Here is a 10,000-nt window from a genome sequence, read left to right as displayed (position 1 = left end):
GGGCTGGTGAACTGGAGCTGAGGCTGGGCTAGCAGGTTTGGAAGACAGGGGGCTGGTGAGCTGGAGCTGAGGCTGGGAAGACGGGGCTGGTGAGCTGGAGCTGAGGCTGGGAAGACAGGGGGCTGGTGAGCTGAAGCTGAGGCTGGGAAGACAGGGGGCTGGTGAACTGGAGCTGAGGCTGGGAAGACAGGGGGCTGGTGAGCTGAAGCTGAGGCTGGGAAGACAGGGGGCTGGTGAACTGGAGCTGAGGCTGAGCTAGCAGGTTTGGAAGACAGGGGGCTGGTGAGCTGGAGCTGTGGCTAGGAAGACAGGGGGCTGGTGAGCTGGGGCTGAGGCTGGGAAGACAGGGGGCTGGTGAGCTGGGGCTGAGGCTGGGAAGACAGTGGGCTGGTGAGCTGGGGCTGGTGAGCTGGGGCTGGGCTGGGAAGACAGGGGGCTGGTGAGCTGGGGCTGTGACTGGGAAGACAGGGGGCTGGTGAGCTGGGGCTGTGACTGGGAAGACAGGGGGCTGGTGAGCTGGGGCTGTGACTGGGAAGACAGGGGCTGGTGAGCTGGGGCTGTGACTGGGAAGACAGGGGGCTGGTGAGCTGGGGCTGTGACTGGGAAGACAGGGGGCTGGTGAGCTGGGGCTGTGACTGGGAAGACAGGGGGCTGGTGAGCTGGGGCTGTAAACTGGGAAGACAGGGGGCTGGTGAGCTGGGGCTGTGACTGGGAAGACAGGGGGCTGGTGAGCTGGGGCTGTGACTGGGCTAGCAGTAGACAGAGGAAATCAACAGAGATCCTGTGGCTCCACAGATGCAGGGGATATTGATAAACTTGTAGTGTGGTTTTCCACTTTAATTTTGAGTGTGACTCCAAATCCAGACCTCAATGGGTTGATAAATTTGATTTCCATTGATAATTTTTGTGTGATATTGTTGTCAGCACATTCAACTATGTAAAGAAAAAAGTATATAATAAGAATATTTCATTCATTCAGATCTAGGATGTGTTATTTTAGTGTTCCCTTAATTTTTTGGAGCAGTGTACATGAAGATCATTTCCGATTGAGCCGACATACAGTATTGCAGAGTTTACCGTGAATGTAGTCTCTGTGGGAACATTGTCTTCAAATGTGGATCCCGCTGTAACGCTGCCCTTCTGCAATACAGACTGAATAGAGGTCTTAGTCACAGGAAGCAGCCAGCCCACATAATAAAACAGGACACGTCCGAACAGAGCCTCTGATCTAATAAACCACTTCATACAGCGCGTTAAAGAGGCCAGTCTGCATTCAATCACCACCACCGCCTCACTTTCCACTGTCCACAACAAATCAATGTGACCAGTGTATTTATAGCTGTCCCAATCAGGATTGATTTAGGGTGGATATCTCTCCCAAACTCTAGCAGAGCGGGTTGGTATGTGCTGTTGTATTACTCCTGCAGTACTTTACACAGACCCACACGGACTATGTTCTCTGTGAGAAGCAGGAAGTTTCAGACAAGTTAGGACTAGTGGTACGTGGTTAAAATGACCACTATCTACACAGGTTATATTCTAGTGTGTAATTAACGGCCCCCTATTAGAAACACTATCCCTATGTGCCCTGCTCAAATATAATACACTATATAGGGACTAGGGTGCCATTTGGGACGTAACCCTAATTGTGTCAAACATGAAACATTTGGGACAGGGATAGACACAGACAGACAGGGATAGACACAGACAGACAGGGATAGACACAGACAGACAGGGATAGACACAGACAGGGATAGACACACACAGACAGGGACACCGACAGGGATAGACACCGACAGGGACACCAACAGGGATAGACACCGACAGGGACAGGCACAGACAGGGATAGACACCGACAGGGATAGACACCGACAGGGATAGGCACAGACAGGGATAGGCACAGACAGGGATAGGCACAGACAGGGATAGGCACAGACAGGGATAGGCACAGACAGGGATAGGCACAGACAGGGATAGGCACAGACAGGGATAGGCACAGACAGGGATAGGCACAGACAGGGATAGGCACAGACAGGGATAGGCACAGACAGACAGACAGACAGACAGACAGACAGACAGACAGACAGACAGACAGACAGACAGACAGACAGACAGACAGACAGACAGAGGAGAGCGGACATCAGACTAGAGTGCTAGAGCGATAGCGGGTGAGAGAGAGGTGAAGAGTCTTTGCGATGACAACTTTCCCATTCCTCATGAGACGTGGGAGTCAGGGTCGTGTGCATTCATTCAGTCAAGACTGTGCCACACACACACACACACACACACACACACACACACACACACACACACACACACACACACACACACACACACACACACACACACACACACACACACACACACACACACACACACACACACACACACACACACACACACACACACACACACTACTTCTCATCTGTCTCAGTTAGAAGTGGGTGATTCTTTAATTAGTTTGTACAAAGGAAAAGTTGTGAAATCACACAAAAAATACACAAACATGATTCATCTCTTGATGATGATATCAGACAGAGTAGCCAAGGTAAACAGAGTGACTTGTGTAAACACCCACCGACTCATAGCCAAAGACGAGCTGAAGGGCTAATCACCATCCAGGTTCAAAAGACGTGAAAACCTCTTCCGTTGTGGATACCGTAGATCTTTTTCATTCAAAAACATTTGACAAGAACCTAAACAGGAAAGGCCTCTTACTCTAATGGTTTGTCCAGAATCACTTGATGAGGCTGTCGTGGAAGTGACACGTCAAACAGACAAGCTAATCAACTTCCTGTCAGACTGTGTCAAACTGCCAGATAGAGAGAGGAGGTGCAGAAGAGAGAGAAAGGATAGAGGCAGAAGTGGACAGAGAAAGAGGGCAGAGAGAGGAGGTGCAGAAGAGAGAGAAAGGAGAGGCAGAAGTGGACATAGAAAGAGGGCAGAGAGAGGAGGTGCAGAAGAGAGAGAAAGTGAGGAGAGGCAGAAGTGGACAGAGAAGAAAGAGGGCAGAGAGAGGAGGTGCAGAAGAGAGAGAAAGGAGAGGCAGAAGTGGACAGAAAAAGAGGGCAGAGAGGGAGGTGCAGAAGAGAGAGAAAGGATAGAGGCAGAAGTGGACAGAAAAAGAGGGCAGAGAGGAGGTGCAGAAGAGATAGAGGCAGAAGTGGACAGAAAAAGAGGGCAGAGAGTGCAGAGGGCAGAGAGAGGAGGTGCAGAAGAGAGAGAAAGGATAGAGGCAGAAGTGGACAGAGAAAGAGGGCAGAGAGAGGAGGTGCAGAAGAGAGAGAAAGGATAGAGGCAGAAGTGGACAGAAAAAGAGGGCAGAGAGAGGAGGTGCAGAAGAGGTGAGGCAGAAGTGGACAGAAAAAGGGGCAGAGAGAGGAGGTAGAGGCAGAAGTGGACAGAGAAAGAGGGCAGAGAGAGGAGGTGCAGAAGAGAGAGAAAGGATAGAGGCAGAAGTGGACAGAGAAAGAGAGAACGTTTTTAAGTAATGTTTACTGTTCATTTTTCAAGTCAATACATGACTTAGCAAGAGTTACATGGCAAAACAGGCTAAAGCAGAACCATTGTTGATACGACAAAAGACTAATCACTTGTGGCTACAAAGAAACCTAATGATGACCTTAACGACTAGCCTAACCACAGAGACAGCGATCATTCAGACAAGTCCATTCAGACAAACAGGAAATCAAGTAGCCTGATGGCTGAACTACCACTGAGACGGTGGAAAGAGACATCAGGAGATCCAGTAGTGAGAGAACTTCTGCTCACCTCAGATAAACCAGTGGGGCGTTTGATAGGCTAACTGATGCTGCTTTCTGATAATATCTCCTCAGATCATACGCCTGAACAGCATCGCAGCAGCCAGTTAGCTCCGCAACGGCACCCTGAACAAAACCCAGAGGGTGTGAGAGAAATCACTGATTACAGAGATAATATCTCCTCTTGGCCCTGTGACAGCCAGAACAGATCGTACGGCTGCAGCTCTGTGCTACCTAAGCACTGCTTTTGATGCGCATGACCTGTGCCACAGAGCTGGTTAGCACAAATCTAGTTAAGTTAGAGCTAGTTAGCTTAGTTAGTACATAGCTAGCACAGAGCTGGTTCGCCAAAAGTGCCTGTTTAACAGGCCAATTTAGCACAGAGCAAGTTAGCACAAAGCCAGTTAGCATGGCTGTCCACCTGCAGTTACTATCAACGCTATCAGTCTAGAATCATGGCTGGCAAGCCTTATTCACTTCAACCAGCCTCCAGGCTGTGTGGCTGGGCCATACCATCTCTCTTTGTCTGTGTGGTGCAGAGGGCCCCTGTGGGGGGGCTCTGTTCTCTGAGCGCCCGAGTGAACCCCGGCCCTGTTCTCTGAGCGCCCGAGTTAACCCCGGCCCTGTTCTCTGAGCGCCCGAGTTAACCCCGGCCCTGTTCTCTGAGCGCCCGAGTTAACCCCGGCCCTGTTCTCTGAGCGCCCGAGTTAACCCCGGCCCTGTTCTCTGAGCGCCCGAGTTAACCCCGGCCCTGTTCTCTGAGCGCCCGAGTTAACCCCGGCCCTGTTCTCTGAGCGCCCGAGTTAACCCCGGCCCTGTTCTCTGAGCGCCCGAGTTAACCCCGGCCCTGTTCTCTGAGCGCCCGAGTTAACCCCGGCCCTGTTCTCTGAGCGCTCGAGTTAACCCCGGCCCTGTTCTCTGAGCGCTCGAGTTAACCCCGGCCCTGTTCTCTGAGCCCTGGAGGCAGGGGGAGAATGTGACACCTTGTCGACACAATAATTCCCCGTACTGGATCAGCCGAGCACACAGGGTAAGGCGGTAAGACAGGGGCTAATGACACGCTTTCGTCTCCACAGCTTCGGCTGGTCTGAGGAGTCTGGGTTTCCTCTAGAACTGACATAGCAGGAAGGCCATGTTAATTTCTGGGCCTTGTGAAGGTACACGCGCCTTGTCTGCTGTTGTGCTGCATGTTTAATTGTGATGCGTGATGTATCGCTGTGCTGCGTTGTGTTGTTCAAGGTGATCCTCTCCCAGAGGCTGATGCTGGGGACAAGGGGACCGGATCCACAGGCCTGAAATACAAGCAGTTCAGCCAGGCTGCTACCCAAACACTCTTCCTGAGTCACATGACCTGTCCTTAGTCACATCTGGCTTAAAGCTCAAACTCCTGGTCCTGAAAAACACGTGTAATTGAGGACTTTGATTTCCTGTGACAGCCACACCATTTCAGTTGAATCAGTAAACATGGTAGCAGCTTTAAAGTGGCTGACTACATGAATAACTCCAACCATTACCTTCTTTGTTGTTTGAAGACCTATTCATTACATGGGCTCAGAGACGTGAGAGAGAGAGTGACAGCTCTGTGTGTGTGTGTGTGTGTGTGTGTGTGTGTGTGTGTGTGTGTGTGTGTGTGTGTGTGTGTGTGTGTGTGTGTGTGTGTGTGTGTGTGTGTGTGTGTGTGTGTGTGTGTGTGTGTGTGTGTGTGTGTGTGTGTGTGTGCGTTCGTGCGCACGGCCAATCAGCTTTTACTTTCCACCCCCCCACATCTACCTCTGACAGGAAGAGGAAGAGCGTCCCTAACCACCACATTTATCAGATTAAACCTGAACCGTGTGCAACACGGCGTGAACAAAGTGACATATTAATAAGGACAAATTGAATTGAGGTAAGGTAGGGGGACGGCAGTAGTGGGGCCTGAAGAAAAGACCTACTAGAGCCCCAGTACACGGGCTCTCTTGTTCCTAGGCGTTCAGACACATACACTAGTGTATGGGAGCAGGCCGGACCCAGAGGAAGGCAGGCAGGGCCCCCAGGATGGCAGGCAGGACCCAGAGGAAGGCAGGCAGGGCCCGGCCCCGAGGATGGCAAGGACCCCGAGGAAGGTAGGCAGGACCCCGAGGAAGGTAGGCAGGACCCCGAGGAAGGTAGGCAGGACCCCGAGGAAGGTAGGAAGGACCCCGGACCCCCCGAGGAAGGTAGGCAGGACCCCGAGGAAGGTAGGGACAGGACCCCCCGAGGAAGGTGGCAGGCAGGCAGGACCCGAGGGAAGGTAGGCAGGACCCCGAGGAAGGTAGGCAGGACCCCGAGGAAGGTAGGCAGGACCCCGAGGAAGGTAGGCAGGACCCCGAGGAAGGTAGGAAGGACCCCGAGGAAGGTAGGCAGGACCCTTAGGAAGGTAGGCAGGGTCCCGAGGAAGGTAGGCAGGACCCCGAGGAAGGTAGGCAGGACCCCGAGGAAGGCAGGCCACTCAGGAGAAATTGGGATTAAAACGGTGGGTTCATAACACGCAGCAGGGGATGCTTGTGATTCCCATTAGCCCTGTTCTTGCAGATTTCTCTGTTGGCATGAAATGAAAGCTGCTACTGCTGACACAAGGGATGGGAATTCACTTACTGGATACACACAGAGCTGTTCTCTTACATGCAGGACATCAGATCCCATTTTGAGTGATTGACTGACTGTGGTTGGACAAGGCCCACTCCCATTTTCCCATAAATCTTGTATCTCCCAATGCATGATTTAGGCCTGTGCGCAAAAATGTGAATGACAACTTGTACAACAGGAGGCAGAGAGGAAGTCCAGAGGTCAACAACCACATGGTTACAACAGACTACAACGTGCTTTTACACCTGCATTGTTTGCTGTTTGGGGTTTTAGGCTGGGTTTCTGTACAGCACTTTGAGATATCAGCTGATGTACGAAGGGCTATATAAATAAATTTGATTTGATTTGATTTGATATTATAAAGAAGGACTCTCAAGGCTCCATAATAATGGGTGACGGTTTACAACCACTGACGGTTTTCTTCAACAACACAGTGCTCAAATGCATCCTAATGTAAACCAAGTCTTAGTTTAAATGCGAGAGAGAGCGAGAGTAGGGGGACTGCTGAGAGCTCATGTACACAGGAGAGTGTAAAACAAGAAACACCCAGCACACGTCTCCAAACAAATGACAGTGTAATTCTCTCTCTCGCTCTCGCAGGGTGGGGATGGGTACACACTGCACAGCCTAGATCCTTCAGCTGCAGCCCTCAGACAGACAGCTAGACCAACAGCCCTCAGACAGACAGCTAGACCAACAGCCCTCAGACAGACAGCTAGACCAACAGCCCTCAGACAGACAGCTAGACCAACAGCCCTCAGACAGACAGCTAGACCAACAGCCCTCAGACAGACAGCTAGACCAACAGACCTCAGACAGACAGCTAGACCAACAGACCTCAGACAGACAGCTAGACCAACAGCCCTCAGACAGACAGCTAGACCATCAGCCCTCAGACAGACAGCTAGACCAACAGCCCTCAGACAGACAGCTAGACCAACAGCCCTCAGACAGACAGCTAGACCAACAGCCCTCAGACAGACAGCTAGACCAACAGCCCTCAGACAGACAGCTAGACCAACAGCCCTCAGACAGACAGCCAGACCAACAGCCCTCAGACCAACAGCCCTCAGACAGACAGCTAGACCAACAGCCCTCAGACAGACAGCTAGACCAACAGCCCTCAGACAGACAGCTAGACCAACATACCTCAGACAGACAGCTAGACCAACAGCCCTCAGACAGACAGCTAGACCAACAGCCACTCAGACAGACAGCTAGACCAACAGCCCTCAGACAGACAGCTAGACCAACAGCCCTCAGACAGACAGCTAGACCAACAGACCTCAGACCAACAGCTCTCAGACAGACAGCTAGACCAACAGCCCTCAGACAGACAGCTAGACCAACAGCCTCAGACAGACAGCTAGACCAACAGCCCTCAGACAGACAGCTAGACCAACAGCCCTCAGACAGACAGCTAGACCAACAGCCCTCAGACAGACAGCTAGACCAACAGCCCTCAGACAGACAGCTAGACCAACAGCCTCAGACCAACAGCTCAGACAGACAGCTAGACCAACAGCCCTCAGACAGACAGAGACCAACAGCCCTCAGACAGACAGACCAACAGCTCTCAGACAGACAGAGACAGACCAACAGCCCTCAGACAGACAGACAAACAGCTCTCAGACAGACAGAGACAGACCAACAGCCCTCAGACAGACAGACAAACAGCTCTCAGACAGACAGAGACAGACCAACAGCCCTCAGACAGACAGACAAACAGCTCTCAGACAGACAGACAAACAGCTCTCAGACAGACAGAGACAGACCAACAGCCCTCAGACAGACAGACAAACAGCTCTCAGACAGACAGAGACAGACCAACAGCCCTCAGACAGACAGACAAACAGCTCTCAGACAGACAGAGACAGACCAACAGCCCTCAGACAGAGACAGACCCTCAGACAGACAGAGACTTGATTCACTAAAGCAGATAAAATCTAATTCTAAGTCATTTTCTCCCAAAAGTAGTCATGTCACTGCCATGCTTATCATTAGCATCTCCTGAAGCTAGACAGAGGGTGCATTTTATGTTGAGAAAACCCACTGTAATTCATGCAAAATCCATCTCTTTTGGCCACTGTTTGTGTTTATTTCTGTAAACATTTATTTGCTTGTTTGGGGTCTAAGTTTAGCGTGGTGCGAGGCAACGCTGAGAAGAGAGAACACACATACACCAGCAGCCACAGGATGTCTAGAAATACACAAGGTTCGCCACATTCCCTGCCATCTGAGAGAGAGAAAAACACCAGAGGGAGAGAGAGACGGAGATAGAGGAGGAGAGAGAGGCTTTACAACTGTCACTGACAAGGAGTTGGCTAGCCTATACAACAGGAACTGATCTGGGACACCAGGCTAAGCCTCCTACACAGTACGATGAAACCCTCTGTCTGAGAGGACTCTTACCATACTAGGATGCGTAATCCACTTCACAGCTCACACGTGCTTCTAGAGAAATCCAGAGAAGTGTTATGTTCACTAGGGAGAAAACGGTTTGAAGTGGAATGGCTTCTCAAATAAAAAATAGTTTCATTTTTGCTACAGTTTGCCCAACTGAACATGGCCCAAGAGGTTAGCAGTGATACATCCTACCAGGAGCTCTTTAGATTGTGCCAAGCTTTGAAGGCCCTACCTACAGATATCCACTAGACTAGCAACCCTAATAACGCTCTGTCTGATAGAGGGCATGCCACTGAAGACATGAAGAGACCTTACCGTAGGATAACTGGCTAACGTGGCCAAATCAACAGAAATCAGACGTACAACAGGTGACTGACTCTGCTCACTGGGTGCGGCATTGTCTTATGGCATTTGGCCCGGTCGACCTTCTGAACTCATGACACACCAGAAGGTGATGAAGTCAAGTGATAGGATGGAAGATCATGTTGGTTACAGCTGGAACTACCATTCCTCTTCTAGCAGTGATATGATTACACTTTAGGCAGGCTGTTCACAGCAGTCATTTTCTGTGTGAAAAACCCCTTTTATTAACTTGAGCCTGTGAAGACAACTAAATATAGATGCTATCGGCTAGGTCTCAAAGACCAGAGAGAGAGAGAGATATCACAGATCTGTTGACATAAGAAAAGATACCACTATAAATACAAACCATGTGTTTATTTATTTTCCCCTTTTGTTCTTACTTTATGCACATCGTACAACACATCTGAAATGTCTTTACATTTTTGGAACTTTCATGTAATGTTTACTGTTCATTTTCTTAGTTTATTATCTACTTCACTTTTTGGGAATGTTAACATGTTTCCCATGCCAATAAAGCCCTTAAATTGAAATTAAATTGAGAAAGATGGAGTTAGGAAGAGGCAGAGACTTGCTGGGTATTTCAGTTGGTACTATCTGATACAGAGTGAGCTAAAGAGAGCATGGGACAGTATGAGAGAGAGAGAGAGAGAGAGAGAGAGAGAGAGAGAGAGACAGATGAGAGAAGAGATAGAGAGAGAGAGAGGGCATGGGACAGTATGAAGAGAGCATGAGACAGTATGAAAGAGAGAGAGAGAGAGAGAGAGAGAGAGAGAGAGAGAGAGAGAGAGAGAGAGATTCCCCAGTTGAGAGAGAGAATGGGACAGTATGGAGAGAGAGAGAGAGAGAGAGAGAGAGAGAGAGAGAGA

The sequence above is a fragment of the Oncorhynchus gorbuscha genome, unplaced genomic scaffold (genome assembly GCF_021184085.1).
Source record: "Oncorhynchus gorbuscha isolate QuinsamMale2020 ecotype Even-year unplaced genomic scaffold, OgorEven_v1.0 Un_scaffold_910, whole genome shotgun sequence".
Classification (NCBI taxonomy): Eukaryota; Metazoa; Chordata; class Actinopteri; order Salmoniformes; family Salmonidae; genus Oncorhynchus; species Oncorhynchus gorbuscha.
Note: the sequence above shows the minus strand (reverse complement) of the source record.